The following is a 17,875-nucleotide window of genomic DNA, read 5'->3' on the forward strand; positions in this document are numbered from 1 at the left end:
ACAGGAGAGTGGCAAAGCAAGGGAGAAGGGAGCCGAATGGACAGGTCGTTTTTTCATTAAACTTCCCATGGCTCAAAACCTGGCGTACACCACGGGGCAGGGTGAAAACTCAGCAGATACACCACTGAATACTTCTTTGTTCATTTTATTCTAATATATTTTGCCCTAAAGAACAGAAGCAATACTGTTAGACTGGAATATGTCACCAAACTCGATTCTTTTATCTGAAACCGAAGTCTAAATGACTCCTTTTATCTGCCTTGCTGGTTCGTCGTCCCTCTCCAAGTGCCTGAACGAAAGCGAGGGAGCTCAAAGCTGTCAAATTTCCAGATGTCAGGGGACGTCGCAACACCCGCACTTTGAACAGAAGGAAGCGGATTGATTCGGCTAAAAGGATTTTAGGAAGCAAAACATCAAAAGATGGCAGGAAGCACGAAGAGGGAGGGGAGACCGCTGGCAAGTTCCAGCCTTGGCGCTGACTGAAATGAAGCCGGATCTAACGAGCCCCTTTCACTGCTCTCCCCAGCAACGCGCAGCTGAAACAGTAGGTGTGATCCACTGAGAGGAAAGCAGTTTACTGAACTTTTGTACTTCTGCTTAAAATCATGAATTCTGCTCCTCACGACTGGCACCACCCTAATATTTGTTTTCAACGTGTCCATTGTCAGCGTTTGTTCAAGTTGTCAATGTATCTGTTTGCTAGGAGATACTGAAGCAGTATCCTTATATCCTTCTCTCCCAACCTGGAATTTACTGAAACATATCCAATAAATAAATTTGGTGTGAACACATATTAAATACATAAAAAAACATTTTAAAGGAGGCCCCTTTTATGCTACCAGGTACCAATTTTGCTACTCTGAATGTCCATACTAAAAAGGCCTCCCTGGATGCCTTCTCTGTCTCTAGTTCTCAATTTTATCTGAAATGGAGAAGCAGTAACCTCTTCTACTGTGTTTGCTGAAATAACTGAAGACATGAAGCAACACTGTTAAAACACAGCTTCCTCCACATTCATGCTATTTAACCCACCCCACCACCAGTAGTCGCAACAACATCTACCTTCTCTGTTTCCTGTTCCGCAGGCCCACCAGCATGGCCCATGAACCTGCAGCTGAACTGGAGCCAGGTCCTCACTGATATTTAATTTACCAGCCAACCACAGGTCTGAAATATACTCAATGCTTAAAACTTACTTTCTTCCTTCCTTTCTGTTCTTTCTTTTCCTTCCTTCTTTCCTCCTTTTCTCAATTTATGAATATTCTCTATATTTAGTACTTATGAAAGTAACAGACAAGATGAATAATTAGATATCCAGCAGGGCTAAATCAACGAAGCTCCTCTGGACACAATTCCCAATGCAGATAATTTCAGTGCAAGGTTCTTCCCACCCAGCCCTAACAAAGGGCCCCAAACAACTCCAGCTATAGATCTTTTTAACCACTGCCTAATTTAGTAGTGAAAGGAACATTAAGAAAGAACTAGGTCTATTTTCACCACTAACGTGAGCAAAGGCACCATAAATGAGCAATTAGGACCCTAATCCTCTACCACTTAATTTCCCAATTGCTTTCACTGATTTTTAAAACAATGGATTGTTGCTTCTTGTTCTCTTCATGAAAACACAGCAAGTACCATCAGGTGCCCTAAATATCCCCTATCTGAACAAATGAGAATCTGCTGCGCTCCACCTGGGATAGTGAGCAACATCCTCACTATTAAGGCACAGAGGGGCTGATTGCAAACCCAGCACCATGAACCTCAGGGCGGACTGTTAGGTTCTACCTACACGATTCCTCCAAAAACAGTATGAACCCAAAATCCCAAAGAGCTACAACAAACTGACTCCAAGACAACCAGCAGGAAGGGTGGCTGGGAACGTACACACACCATGAGTTGCAGATGGCAATAGCTACGTGAGACAGGTGATGTCTTTGGGAAATCCAGCCACCTTTTCTTCCCACAACCTGCTCCACCTCCATCCTTCCCAGTGACTGACTGGTCGGGCAGCCTCGCTCTGCCTGCCACAAGTTATCCATCTTCCAGTCTCTATAACAAATCTCACCCAATCTGTTTGCTCTCAGACTGGTATCGTCCCTGTTTCTCCATCCTTCGTGGACACACCTAAAAGGCCCAGCTGCTTTTCCTTTCATACGTCAATGTAGTATTTGGAGGAAGCCTCCCATCTTTTAAGGTCAGCTAAAGGCACCTCCCCCAGGCAATGTACACTATAAACATGTAATGCAACAAATGAAAAGCACCGTCAGAAAATAGTTAATTCCTATAAGCAATGGAAATACTGTGTAAATACTGTGTTTTATCCATGTCTACCTTTGAATATGCTATGGCTGCCAACAGCCAGCAGGCCCAGCAAACAGTCTGGAAAGGAATCTAAGGCCACAAAGTCAGATGTTACTTCGATTCCTGTTTAAAAAAAAACCCAACACAAGGACAAGATTCAAAGGCTTGTGGTAGGATTCAGAGACCAGAACTGATACGTTCAGGAGGCCATGTGGTTGAATCCCACGGAAAAGAAAAACCTCTGCAACTGGAAGGATTAGATGCCTGCTCCCGTTTATTTCCAAGTACCTCTGAAAGACCATCTTCTATCCCAGCCATCCACCAAAGAAGGGAAAAAAGCTCACCCCAACACCACACTACAATCTTCAAACACTTGTGTATTTCTAGCTGTTCTCATTCCAGTTAAATTTTGCAGTGTTTATGGTCAGCAAGCTCTGCCTCACCACACCATATTTCACCAGAGATTAGTGTGCAAATATTATGCCATGTGGAATGTAAGGGTTTTTTTAAACATCAGCAGTTTAGGAATGCAAGTTATGTGGGATCATCGCTTATACCTGTCCATTTGTAAGTAACTTCCAACACAGAGGGCCTTCACCTTGTTTCCCCCAGGGAAACGTTTTATCTCTATGAATCATGCACAGATGCAGCTTCACGTACAACATGAGGCAGAAAACCCAAAACATTTTTCTGATTTTTTTTTTTCCCATTGAAATAAGCAGCTCACTAAGAAAATCCCAACAACTGCATTTCTTTTTAAGATTCATGTGATGAAGACAGATTTTCAAACCTCAAAAAGCTGTTTCACATCTGCAGATTTCTAGCAGTTGGTGGCCTCACTCTGTAATCAGATTTTCTCTGGAAAATCACCTCTGGAGTTGGGTTTTTTTTAAACTCCACTGGTCGACAACTAGAATTAATTAAAAGAGAGGTGTGTGTGTGTGTGTCTGTCTGTCTGTGTATGAATAATGGAATGAGACACAGCTGGTAAAACTAGCAAAACATAAATGTAATGTCTTGACCACTTGTCGCTATTACAAAATCCTATGGCATTTTTCCCTTGTGTATTAGTCTTGCAATGAGGCTAATTACATTCTGTCTGCTGAAATCCTTAGTTTAAATAGCTACTACGGTCATATATAGAAAGATATTTGTGCGTCTAGCTCCTACTTAAGTGCGGTTGAAATCAGGGACAAATATACCTTTCTAATATGGCTTATACGAGACATAATTAAAGAATTTCTATAAAGAGCCTATGTGGTCTGTAGTTTCGTATATTTTCAAATTAGCTAAAAAAATATACATTTCCTACAATAACCAGTTATCCACCTAGGTAGAATATGCTGTAAAGCCTATTATTGCTCTTTTTAAGTCAGAGATGACCAGTGTCATGAAAAAAACACCCTGCAAGAAAGGTCTTGACAGTGAAAGGGGGCAAAAAATAGAAATATATTAAAAAAAATCTAACTTATATGGTTCAAACAAGTAGTTAAGTTCAGTTAGCCTTGCAGAATGGAGAAAGGAATCCTAATTATTATTATTACTACCATCTAATCCAGCTCAGTATATTGTGAAGCAGTGCAAAATTTTGTGTCTCTGGGTGCAATTCAAAGAAATCTGAAATCCATTTATATTGTGCATAAACATTTTTGTACACAGCCTGACAAATGATGTCTTTATAGAATCTAAAATAGAAAGTATGGCCAAATATGCAACCGAAGTGTTCCAGGCAATATGGAGAAACAGTTGTGCTCATGCAGAAATGAGGCTTTCCAACAGAGACCTGCAGAACCCCATTTGTACTTGAAAGACAGGTCTCTTGTTTCGCTTTCTTTTTTGCTAGCCAACAAATATCTCATCTGTATGCTGCAAAACACACCTTTCAACTGTGGGAGGAAAAACACTGTTTTAGCATTCTGTGGGGAGAGAAGACATGGAAAGGGAGAAGGGGAGCATGGAAAGAGGGATTATTTCCCCAGTTACCTGGAAGATTAGAAGCGCTCTTCTAATTCACGAGCTTTTTCATATAAACAAAGAAGTAAGTTGTTTCAGGAAAGCGTGAGAAACATTTTATGAATGCAGAAACTGAATCAGAAAAATCATCTCTGTGTCTATGTTCTGGCAGCAAATTCAGAGTTGCTCTTTCTGATCTACAGATGTGCCTTTTACCTGGAATACAACACAGCATAGAGAGGTAGATAATTTAAAACCCTGGTGTAGCAACTAATCGCACTAGCTGTTCCTATGGTGATGGGCAGGGCTGAAATGCATCACAGATCTGGACTTCACAAAAGAAAAAAGACTGTTCTAGAATATATGTACACGTGTGCATGCACGCATGTATCTTTAGGACATATAACAACTGGAAATACTAATACATTGTACTGAAATTCTTAGAGATAGTACAGTAAAATATGAACTTCAGATCAATTGCAATAGTTTTCCTAAGGAGCCGTTCATCACACAGGTAACTGCTGGCTATGACAGTTCAGAAATTGGCTGCTCTTTGCTGACTCTTTGCTGGAAGAGGAGCTGTGAGAATCCTCAAGGGGGTGGTTTAAAGCTGACATGGCACACATGGGAGTCATTAACACGACAGGAAGCAAAAAGGATGAGTCAGGTTTCATCTCCAATGTTAACCCAGTGCTGTCCCTTCAAGGGTACAAAAAGCTGATGGCCCTACACGTACAGCGATCTACACCAAGAAACTAATATTTTGTAACAAGGCAGCTCTAGAGGCCTCACTTTCAAAACAATTTTAATTGAAGGATGTTACTTATGGTACCGTGTAGAGATTAAGACAAGTGTGAACACCAGATGCAGGACCACACTCAGGCAATAGCGCAAACACCAATGTTATTCAACATTCCAGCCACTAATTAGCAGGCGGCCGGTATCTGAGTAATAGCTGGCTGGTGCATATATGACCACACATCTGTTTCCACCTCTCTGCATCACTTCGCATGTTCGCAGCCTACACACATTTCTCTCTGAAAGTCCTAATTAATGAACGGCTTGTGTTGTAATAAGCTAAGAAACTGTTATCACCTCCTGCAAGAAGAGAAGATCTAAAATGTTGTCCACTACTGTTGAACATTTACGTATGGAGTTCAGAACATTATGTTTAAGGAATAGATATTAAGATGATTAAGGGAGTGGAGCATCTCCCTTATGAAGAAAGGCTGAGGGAGCTCAGTGTCTTTAGCCTGGAGGAGACTGAGGGGTGACCTCATTAATGTTTATAAATATGTAAAGGATGAGTGTCACGAGGATGGAGCCAGGCTCTTCTTGGTGACAACCAATGATAAGACACGGGGCAGTGGGTGCAAACTGGAACACAAGAGGTTCCACTTAAACATGAGAAGAAACTTCTTCACAGTGAGGGTGACAGAACACTGGAACAGGCTGCCCAGGGGGGTTGTGGAGTCTCCTTCTCTGGAGACATTCAAAACCCACCTGGACATGTTCCTGTGCGACCTCATCTAGGTGTTCCTGCTCCAGCAGGGGGATCGGACTAGAGGATCTTTTGAGGTCCCTATCAATCCCTAACATTCTGTGATTCTGTGATTTCTGAAGGTCCGGTTTATGAACTACACAGGTGTAATGGACAGAAGGGCTGTAGGAAGCTTCAAAGACGCAAACACCAACTCATATTGCAACACATTTAATTCTAAAACTTGCTTGCTTAAACCGGCTTTCTCTGCACCTCATAGTACGTGTGTCCCATCAGCGGGTTCTCCTGCGCTGGGGACGTTCTCAACACCCTTCCCGGGGCTTGAGCCCGGGGTGCAAGGGGTGATCCAGCACCAGCGGGCAGAGATCCCACAGTTTTCACTTGGTGAGCAACTCATCGTGCCAGCCTCACTAGTTAACCACCTTCTATGAAAAAGATCCACACAAGACAGTCCAGATTTCTGCCTTAGAAGATACGACGGACGGCTGTTACATGCAATATTGGTAATTACTTAAGTCAGGGAAACTGCGTAAGGACTTTGATCACAGCTGCATGCAAACGCTATTCCAAGCCGCTTCCTGTGGACTTGAGTTTCACACCACACGTGGGAACCTACACTCTCTCCTCCTGGATGAGGATGTTCAATTCTCCGAAAGACTGAGGAAATGTCCTCTCAAGCTCTCAACCCAATCTTATCATCAGAAATCAGTTTAATGCCTGAAACCTCAGGCTTACACGTTTCCTAACTACTTCTCTCTGGATGGATTACACGTAAGCAGACTCAGTGTTCAGAGGCTTCCTTTCTTTAAATATTGCTAAATTCTTGCCACAATGACACTGCCCAGTAATGAGGTACACAGCCTGAGGGCAGGATGTATGAAAAGATTTCTTTTTTATCAGCTTTGAATCACACTGAATGATCTTCTAATCTTACGACACAGCCAAAGCTCCTGACCCACCTACTGTTCAACACCCACAGTTCGGTGTACCTTTTCATTTCCCCACTCTTTATCTACACTCAAGAGTAAACAATACCAAATTTTTTGGTCTCTATTAATATTGAAGTCTGTTCACAACTTCATTCTGCTGCTTTCCTATGTTTCCTACATCCGTGGCATGTTGCTGTGCTGCAGCAATACTTGCACACAGCATTCTAGATAAAGGTGAAATGTTGATTTACGTAATGGCCATCAGAACATTTCACATCCTATTTTTATTGATTCAAGATATTTTATCTGACCACAATTATATTCTCTAAAGAAGTCTTATTTCAGCCCTTCATAGTAATGCTTTGGTCCTTTTCCTTAAATTACACTATTAATTAGGATCCAATAAACTGTATTAATAGCACATACTTTCTCTTCCAGTACCAATTACTTTGCATTAATCAAGATCGAATTTCATCCATCATTCTGTTGACTGCTGACCTCATTTGATTAAATCCTTCTGATATTCCTCTTCAGACTTCACTAACACACAACCCGATTTCATTACATCGCATTACGTTCACCATTTTTTAAGATAATCTGCTCCAATTGTGGAATCGTAGTTGACTGATGAAACTCACTCCTATTCTTCTGTGTGTAGTCACAATTTAATGCAAATTGATGTTTAATGTACCTACTTAGAAACTATTTAGCATATCCATTTCCTTGCTTTTAAATGTTGAAAAGTGAAAAATTAAAGATAAATTTATTATTATTGGACAGTATGTGTTAACATACAACATAAAGCATGTACTTTCTAAGCTTTTTAATTCTCGCTGACAGCTTATTGTATTTTTCCAGTATAATACCCATTTTTCTGAGGTTATTACAGCTTAACATGTTTCTTCATGTTTCTACAGCTTTGCATGTTTCTTCAACCACATAAAAATTTCATCTTCTTTTATTACTTTTGCAAAGCAGATGAACATCATTATCTCAAATTTATAAATAAAGAAATTAAGGAAGAAAACCAATAAAGATTTCTTCAGGAAGTCTGTGGCAGAGATGCCAAGCAAATCTGGAATTGTTGGTGAGACCTATTCACTGATCACTAAGTCTTCTATTCTTTATATCATTTCAGTCCTTCCTCTAGCTAGCTAACATCAGTAGAATTTCCTTTCCCCACATTTCAGAAGAGGATGTGATTTGAAACCTGTGTTATACAGCACAGCAAATGCATTTGCTGGGGGAGCACCACCAGCCCCAAATACTCACGGCCAGTTGACTGATCATCTGCATTGTAAGAGTCTATCAAAAGTGACAGGTATTCACAGTGAGAGCCGCAGCTTATTACAAACAAAAGCCACATGCACCTTTCATCCTGGTAATTAAAACAAACAAGTCAGTACCTTTGTCAGGGAGGGGAAAAAAAAAAAAAAGAGCAGGTTTGCAACATAATGATTTCCGACATTGTCTAGTAAATCTTTGACTGGTACAAATGGTAATCTCTTCCGGAATATCTGAATCTGCTGGAAAGAAGTCAGGATCGTTTCCTACTGAAACAGCTGAAAGGTTCTGCAAGACAGAAATATCATTCTTGGCATTAGCTGCAAACACTGAACGTGCAGGAACAGACCAACTATGTGAAGTACCATGCAACGGGTGGCCAGGCTGAGGTACTGGACTGGAACAGAGGTCACCACGAATATTCTCCAGGGGGCTACCCACTCTTCTTTGGAAAATACAGGGAGATGACTTACACCGGACCATGGCTCTATGGTTTCCCAAAGCACAGGGTTTATTCTGGCCACTTGAGCTAGGTTTTGAAACCAACAACAATAAAACTGTCTGAAACTTAATAGGACATGTAGAACATGAAGTATGCAAGAACTGAGAAACTGATTCCCACCATGATGTAGAGCAGGGCACCCATTCTCACAGAACCCCCTGTTCGAGGAAAGGCAACCCTAGCCTGACCAGCGTTAGTCATACCTGTTTGTTTATACACACATTTGTTATCTTAGACCACACACACAAAAAAAGAGAACATTCTAAATCTTGGTAAAATAGAAAAGAAAGGAAAGATTGTTTTGGAGGACTGTGCTGCCAAGAACACAATAATATCACCATCAGCCCCCACACATTTGTTACTGCATTCAGCGCAAGTGCCGGATGAACATCTGCACTGTAAAAATTCAGCCCATTAGCTCCTTCAGCTTGTTAGCATATTTTAATACTGTGATCACAGCTTTCTATTTCTATCAAGGTGCTACTAGGTGCCAGACCCAGTATTCACACAGTGCGTCATTATTATCTCTACACCCCCCAGGTCCTTAGTCTGTCTTACTTTTATGAAGATATTACACAGCAATACTGAGACAGAAGGAAAGAAAGAAGAGGGGGAAATCTGAGGAGAAGAGGATGCTACTTGTGTAGCCACACTGCCGGAAAGATAAGTAGGACTGTGATCTTATCATGTACGGCTGGAGTAACACTGCGTTACGCACATCCCTCTCTAGCCTCTCAGTCTATATAACTTAGAGAATAGTCATCTATCACATAAAAAATGCAATTAATTTAACAACTCTCTCCTGATCTACTGTTTTCTTTTGGCTCTTTAGAGTGGCTCAGTATAAAGAGCTGGTCAACTGTCTCATTTATGGCCTAAATAAATTTCTTAATGCTAACTAGCCTGTATTCACTCCTTTCATTTGTGTAAGACACATGTGAACGAAACAAAAATCAGTGCAAAGCCGCTGTAATATACACACATGTACTCTCACAGTATCTGATGCCAGTGTGCTATGCAGACACACATGACAACTCTGTTTTCTACATGCAGTGGGCTTTGTGTGTGCATTTTTTCTTAAACATCCAAGCCAAATTTAAGCCCACTTTCATCACAAGATTAATTTCATTCACTATTAAATATAAAACTGTCACACAGTCCACAAATTCTGACCAAAAATAACCCCAACACCACAAATCAAAAAAATCCCACACACCACTTAGAAAAAAAACAGTAAGCTTAGATAAATTAAAAATATCCATATCTCACAAAATAAGTGAAAAGATCCAGGCAAACAGTCTTTCAGGTTCACATGAATTCAGCACTTTCAAGCTTGCATCCTGTATTCAAAAAGCCTTAACAGGAAAAGCATGTGCTGAATATAGAAGAAACCAACGTGCCCACACACCTACTGGTTCACAAAGGGTTGATGGATCTTCTCTTGTTCTTACACTTACGAGACGTTTTCTCTTCACCTCAGTTCCTGCCCTTTCTAAATGCCGAATTCTCTCAGAAAGACAGAAATCCCATGCTCCTCACTGAGAGCAGTGCATCATTCCTCCAAGGAACCAGGTTTACTGGGAAAAACACAACTGTTTTATCTAATTTGCTTCTACTCTTTCACTTAGCATCTGCAACTGGCCAGTGCCAGATTCAATACTGGACTAGCTGGGCCTTTGATCTCACCCAGGACAGCTGTTCCTATGAACTCACTTAACTAGCTAACATTATTCCAATAAAGCCCCATGTCTTAAGCCAAACTGGACTTCGTTATTGAAAAGAAATGTTTTATTATATTCTACCAGCACAGGTTTGTTCCAAATGAACCCAAGCCCATGAACGGTCATAAGACCCCTTTTGATGCTTCACTCTTTTGTTTCATTTCTCTGTAACAAAAAATAACAAACAATGAGACTCTCAGAATGGGGTAGAAAGGGGAAAGCAACAATTAACTCTTAATTCCCAAACTCTCTTGTATTAAGGGAAAGGTATTGAAGCATATGCTTTAGTGAAGCAAGGACTAAGGCATGTAATAAGACTACAGTTTCACAGAAACCTTAAACCAGTCAAGGATAAACCACCACTGAATGTAGCCACCTGTACTGCTTTGTACTGGCAGAAGAGTTGGCACAGTTGAGCTGAGAACAGAATTGAAGACATGACACTGGCTGAAACAAAGTGGAAGCTTCTCAGAGTTCATCAGAACCAAACCAGGTCTACAACCCAATTCCTGTGTGGCTGCACAAGCATTTGCACAAGGACAAGGAGGGGAGCAACCACAAGGGGCTACACTGGCTTGGCCATTTTCAAGTACTTGCAAAACTGGGGAGAAAATAGGGTTTCTCACACGTTCCAGCTTGAGAAAAACAGCTGCACACTCATGGACAAAGCAACATGCTTCGGTTAAACACTCCATGATATGGAAAAACATAATTTCACACACAACACAGACCACAGAGGTGACTGAAAAGCACAGATTTCTTTGAGCACCAACGTGATGCTCCATGTTAAGCTACACAGAATTTTCAGACAGAAATTTTTCGGTGTGCATTTATTTAGAACATACAAGCAAACTCCCAATTCATCTTCATCTCAGCTGTTACATTAAAATAAAAGGAGAAGATGAGCCTGCTTAAGAAAAATTAAAGTTGTTCTTTTCATCACGGAGATGAAGGGTCTCTGGAGATAAAAGGTCAGATATGCATCTGCAGAATAAAATGCAATTGAACATCACAGTCTGCTGTCTAGTTTGACTCTATGTCCCTTTTTTGTGAGTTGTTTTTTTTTTTTCAAAGCTGCCTTAAAAGCATGTTTAAACCATATGAAAAAAATGTAAGCAATCTTCATACTACCTTAGCACCTGAACAGCATCCAATGCCGTTCATAAGAACTAGTTTGTGACCGCTTCTCTTAGCCAAGTGCAAACACAGCACAAATGCAGTGCCCTTAATAAGCATTTACAAGCAATAACCAATATGAATGAAGGACAGGGAAAGTGGTGGTTTTAAAATTCACACTGGAGGATTTCAGAACTGCATGTAAAACTTAAAGAGATTTAGCCAGGCAGCTCCTAGTTCACTGTACAGCGTGAGCCCTGCGAATAAAAATGTTGAGAAGGACAGCAGTGAACAATACTTACTAACGTGAACTGAAAAGACAATCCACAAAAGTTGCTCAGTGCCACTCTATATGATTTCTGATGTCGTGTTTGAGCACCTACTAGTTGTATGTGAAATAATGTGTGAACATAACTGTCTTGCAGTTTATTCTCTTCCTCTCTCCAGAGGGAGAATTGTGCCTCTGGTGTGATTCTGTGCTGTGGTTTTTGTACTTCAGTTTATGAAATATTTCTGCCACCATGCACTTCTAGTGGAGAAAAAGCTGGAAAAGGGTGCCCTCAGAGTATGTTGGATGCCAGTCCCCTGCCTCATACTGGTCCACAAGAAGGTCCTGTCTATTGCAGAGCCAAGCACATCTGGAAGATAGAAAGTCACATCAGAACTGATGCCTGGCACTACTGCTTCAAGATTTCCAGTCCGAAGTTTAGGCACGCTCTCATGAAAAACAGCCTTGGAATGAAGATTTTAATGCACTGTACACTTTGAGCGCTTAGAATTCTCTTTTGCATCTGCAAATAATCAGTAGCAGAAAAAGGAGACAGGAGAAAGCAAAAGCATTACCAGGCACAACCATAATAAACTGTAATGTTTAGTACCAGATGAAGTTTTTTAAAAGCTAACAGGAATTGAAGGAGGGGTGAATGAAAGGTGTATGAAGAACAAACACAAACAGTTCTAACAAATGTTGTTCCTAGATCTTGATTAAAAGTGATACAACTGACTTACATGCTTTGTGAATTAATAATGTAGCATTTCAGAGCTACTGTAATTCCCCCATTTTCATCTGCAGGTAACCGTGCACTTTTATTTCTTTTCTCATTAACTGTAAAAATATAACTAACGTTCAGCTGGAAACTTTGTGAAACGGAAATTCCTTACCAGGAGTTGACTTCAGCCCTGTTTGTAAGCAGATGCAAATACCTGACTTTTACCGGCACATTTCATGGTTGTTATTAGCCATGTATGTGTGTGTGCCTGGCTTGTCTGAGCTACTAATACTTCAAGGCTCCAGACGAAGAATGGGCGAACTCCAGCATTACTGAATTCCACTGCAGTTTTATTACAGAATTCATGGGAGCAGCATTCTACTTCATTTATTAAACACCAGGAAACACAGTATTTTAAAAATACATACAAAATATTAAAGGAAAACACAAAATTGACTGTAATGTTTTGCTTTTTTCTGCAAATTTTCAAGCTTATATTAATTGCTAACATTCCATGCTGTACTTCAAAAATATGCAAAGATGAAATCACTTCAAAATAAAGCGCACAACCTGCTTACAGCACTTTAAGAAACAAGACTGCACTAACAGGCTGAAAAACAACTGGATTTTCTAAATATAAACACCTATCTAGTATTTACTTATATATACACAAAACTAAAATCCAGAGCACTGCAGGTTATTCTGCAATACAAAACCCAGAGAAACTCTTGCTTTTTGAATAAGTTAGCATATGTATCAAATTAAGCTTTTGTTATAACTCCACCAGTCAAAAATATTTATCGCTCCATCTATATCAGAAATTTTTATTTCCTTATCATTAATTGTGCTCAGTGACAGAGAAAGGACAAGTAACAGCATGAGAGATCCCTACATAGCACAAGATCTGCCCTAGGCTATGGGTCTCACCTGGTTGACACAGCTTCTCCTTTCCAAATTACAGGCAGCTCCATCTAACCTCATCTGAACACTTGGGGACACACGGAGCCTCGGGTAGGGAGAGAGCTGAATCCTTCTGAACAAGTGGGCCAAATCAACAAAAAGTAAGCAAGTAAATCAGCACTTTCAAGCGTACTGTGACTAAACCAATTAATAAATACAGGTGAGAGTGCGGTTTTATGCAGGTGCTTTATGGCCAGATGATGGCTCTCCAAACCCACCCCTCCTAAGGTCTGTGCTCCCAACTAAATCATTCCCTAGTCCCTGGGCAGATGCAGCTGAAATCAATAGCGTCGTAACACCATTCCTCTCCTTTGCACCCCCCCAAAAGCCTCGTAATATCCAAGTTTGAGAGGAGATTAGTGCTGCCGGGCTCCCAGCACCAGCGGGGCAGGATCAGCCCCGATCACTATCTGATTAGAGGGGAGCGCGTCCCCACTTTCCCCAGTCACTTAAGCCGGCGTCTCATTGCTTGTCCTTAGAGACCACAGCTCCACTCAGGCAGAGAGCGTCTAGACAGTATTCATGAATCCATCTGTCTGGCACAGCCAGGCTGATGACAAACTCTATTAGACCCGAAACAATTTTTTTTTCTTCCCCGCTCCTCCCTCCTCCCATCTCCCTTTTCCTCCGAGAAGCAGTAATCTGACACTGAAAATTACTATCATTGTTGCAATGCTCAAAATAGCAGTGCCAGACTTTCATTAACATCAACGCTAGACTGCTAAATATTTAAAGAAATGGATAAATTTCACCTGAAGTGGGACAGCCCGGCACACATGAAAGCAGAAGCACAATCAAAATGTAAATCTAAGTGGTTGTTTTTATCTGTGCAAATTCGGTGTCACAGTCAGAGGGGGATGCCAAAGGTCTCTTTAAACAAAATATTTTCCTTTGATTGAGCTTTTTGTTTTTAAAACAGAATCATTCTCCAACCCCCTGCAGAGCCCTACAAGGCTCAGAGCTGACAGAAGTAGGTGGGGGGTGGTGAAAGGGAGAGCTATATATTTGATTTGTTTGGGTTTTTTTACCTTGCAGAGGAAAACGAACTCCTACAGCAGACTCTTCTATGCCAAAACAGTCGTGACACATCACCTCCATCAATGCTGACAACTTGAAATTTGATGTAAACATAATTTTCACACGACAAGAAGGATTTGTTCTCCCTTATTTTATTCTTCAAATTCTCATGCATGTCAATATTTGTGTTTCATATGGCCACGAACACATACAGATCACAGAAGAGAGAACTACCTGGACTGTTTCCTACCAGACAATTAAAGAACTAAAATTTCCACCATTGCAACCCCTCTCAATTCGACATGACTTCAATACTGCAGTCTGCAAACAGACAACAGACTACACTTCCAATTTCAAAATCTAATTTACTTGTAGCAGGACAAGGCAGGGTGATCATTTGTTGTGAAACAAAGGGAAATGCTCGAACAAATGAACTGTGTCCTGCTAGAAGCAGGCACATTGTTCCAATTCCTCGGAGTCCAAATTTTGCAGGTCACGTGGAGCGGCAATCTGCCGCCAAGGCCAAGTCTGCAGTGTTTAAAATCCTATTCGTCATCTCATTTTTCCTACTATAGCTTTGTGCCGTTAAATACACCCTTGACCTCCAAGTAGTGTTAAAAGAACAGTTATCTCCATTATCTCAATCAATACATCTTTTCAGTTGTTGAAAATAAAAACAAGCGGACCTACCCAAAGTTGCCACGGGTTGCTTTGTATGAGGCTACCTGTGTGGAAATGTGCAGTAACCTTGGAGCATCCTCACTGCAGAGGCAGAGGTACATTTTAACATGCATCACCAAACCTGTGTTAAAAATCCCAATGTAAACCCAGGCAAGCTGTCATCTTAACAGGTTTGGCTTAAATTCCTTAGCATGTATTTTGACCAACTAACATCTGCATGACTGCAACTGGTGTTGTCTAAAATCAGAATCCGATAGACACTTGCTAATACACCTCATAGCTGGTGCAGATTTCCTCCGTTTGCCTTCCAACTTCTCTGTGCTATACAGACTAAATTGCCCATGTAGCAGCATAAGGAAACCCCACCTACAAGTCAGCAGAGAAAAATTAATAAAAACAAAGGGCTGCATAAATAAACGTGTTGTTTAACTGCACACGTGAGACATCTTATTGAGTTCAGTAGCAACATTTAAAAGATTGAAGTAACAGCCTTTATGCTGGAGCCAGATAAGATTACCAAGGAGAGAGGAACAACCAGGTCTGGGAGATTTAAACTCTAACACAACGCGGTAGCATCTGCTAGAACCACAAGATCCAGTGAGCAGGTCACCCACAAAAAAATATCTTTCTATACCATTGCTCATGCAACTTAACTAAACTAAACAATAAGCTCCAACAAGACATTCTGGATTTGGCTGCTGGCAAGAACACAAATGAGAAATGCTTCAGTAGCCAGGAAATATGGGCTACCGCTAACATGGCACACACTGCTTAAATAAATTGAAGCAGAACATCCATAGGAAAATGTATTTATTTAGACATTATTTGGGGGCAGTCTATGTATTACTGTGAAATGAGACTAATATTGTTTCCACCACAGGAGGACAGAAGGTTTGAATACAGCAGGAGAAAGGATTCTTTGAAGAAAGAGCAGAGGGGAATGCATACCACAGCAGTGCCAATGTGCTCTGGGTAAAGGCAGGAGCAGTCCCAGGGAGAAACAGGCCACCCTGCTCAGGCGTAGACCAGCACACACTTACAAACGGCTCCTTAAAACAGTGTCCTCCCCATTTGAGAACTGTGCACAAGCAAGAAGATGCCAGAACAGACCTAATATGTAACACTGACCAGAAAGAAATTCCTGCTTTAAAATTCCTCAAGTGATCTTTTTTAACATCATTTGCTTCTTATTGACCTGTATTATCTTCTTCCAGAGGCCAAAGAATGTACATATTTCTGTGTTGGAAGGTAGCCTTGTTAGCTGGGACATTTTGAATCCGCGTACTCTGGAGTACTCTGGTAGGGATCCCCATTAAAATCATTGAGCAAAAGCATGCACAAGTTCTTTAATTCAACATGTCAGCCCTCTAAAGCCTGGGGACCTCACTTCAACAAGGATTCTAGAAACACTTTTTCAAGGCTGGAATAAGCCAACACAAACAACTGCCATGTCCCTAATAATGATCTTTCCTGTTACCAATTGGCACTGACTTCTACCATGCCACAGCTTGTTTAATAGACAGAACAGGATAAATATCACTAATCCTCATTTGTTTCAAATACTGTTTATGGCTGTATTATTTTTTCTGTCTGGCTTCGTTTGTTGTTTTTGGGTTTGTTTTTATGCCTCTTTGTTTCACCATCAGGACCCTGATTCACTAGGTTTTGTTTTTTTTTTCATGTAAAACAGAAGTCCTTTATTTTTCTGTGAAGGAACTTGGAGTTTGTTTGTTTGTTTAAACTCTTCTAGAAGGCAACTGATAGATGGGTGGTAACAGTCCTCATGTCTGTAAAAGGCTGATAGGAGAAGGACACAAACTGTTTTTCTCCCTCTCCACTGAAAAGCAAGAGAAATGCTGCCAGCTTGACCTGCATGACTTTCCAGAGGCAGGATCATGAAACATGCCACCTGAAGTCCCTGTGCAAACAGGAATCTGCTGCCAAAGGTTTTTTTAGAGATACCTTTTGTCAGGTTTGGTCTGGATAAACTTCACGCAGCTGGAGGCGAGGTGGAGAACCATCCAGCTGACCTGTCATGCATGCCTGGCTTCACATTCATGACCTCCTGCAACGCCTGAGGGGAGGGATGTGGCTGAGGAGGAGACCAGGAAGTTTGCGGATCCTGGATCAAGCAAGTAACAGTATTTCTGCAGTCCAAAGGCCTTCTGCCGAACGGGCCAGCATGAGGTGTCAACATGCTGCTGTGATGACTGTACAAGGGTTACAGGGACAGAGGGACCCTGAAGAACCATCACTGCCCCAGCTCTCAGACCTCCAGCTGAAGGAGGCTTTGGGAGTCCCACCTAGGAGCTCACAGGGCGCCACCATCACACTGTAGCCATGCAGGGCCACCGCTTTCAAGGCCTCAACTGCTGCTCGTCACCAAAACCCTTCCATCCATCTGCTACCGCCATGGCTTTCATGGTTCCTTTTGGGCAAATGGTTTTGCTATTTGGTTTAAGAGAAGAGCTGTACAGTCTCCCAGCCAAAAAAATTCCTCTATTTGAACTTCAACAATATGCTTACAAGTTTTGTATGCACAAATAATAAGGCATAACCTTTTTACAACTCAAAAGCCAAGGTTAGCCTAAGTTCATGGGCAAATACATGTGACATTTTGATCTGGACCCATAACCAATGACTATGGCTAGTCCTGGGGCTTTGGAAGGAGTTCCACTCCAAAAAAAATCAAACCAAAACCAAAACAAAATAAAAGTATATGTAGGCCATTATTATTTCAAAACCCCTGAAATCACTGCAGAAGTACCAACGTGCTGCAAAGTATGAGATTTAAAAACATTTACAGGACAACACTTAGAAACACTTTCATTTGGAGGTTAGAGGGCAGAGGAAGAAAGGTGTATATCTAACACCTGACATCATCTTCTGTTATGAATCCACTCCGAACTGTTTGTTACGAA

At 41.2% G+C, this 17,875-nt stretch overlaps 1 protein-coding gene across 4 annotated transcripts in view; it reads right to left on the reverse strand.

Annotated features, from left to right (window-relative positions):
- Nucleotides 1-17,875, reverse strand: part of LDLRAD4 (low density lipoprotein receptor class A domain containing 4) — a 301,744-nt gene that overhangs the window by 139,722 nt on the left and 144,147 nt on the right. The window lies entirely within an intron of this gene.

Source organism: Columba livia, chromosome 2 (assembly GCF_036013475.1).
Source record: "Columba livia isolate bColLiv1 breed racing homer chromosome 2, bColLiv1.pat.W.v2, whole genome shotgun sequence".
Classification (NCBI taxonomy): domain Eukaryota; kingdom Metazoa; phylum Chordata; class Aves; order Columbiformes; family Columbidae; genus Columba; species Columba livia.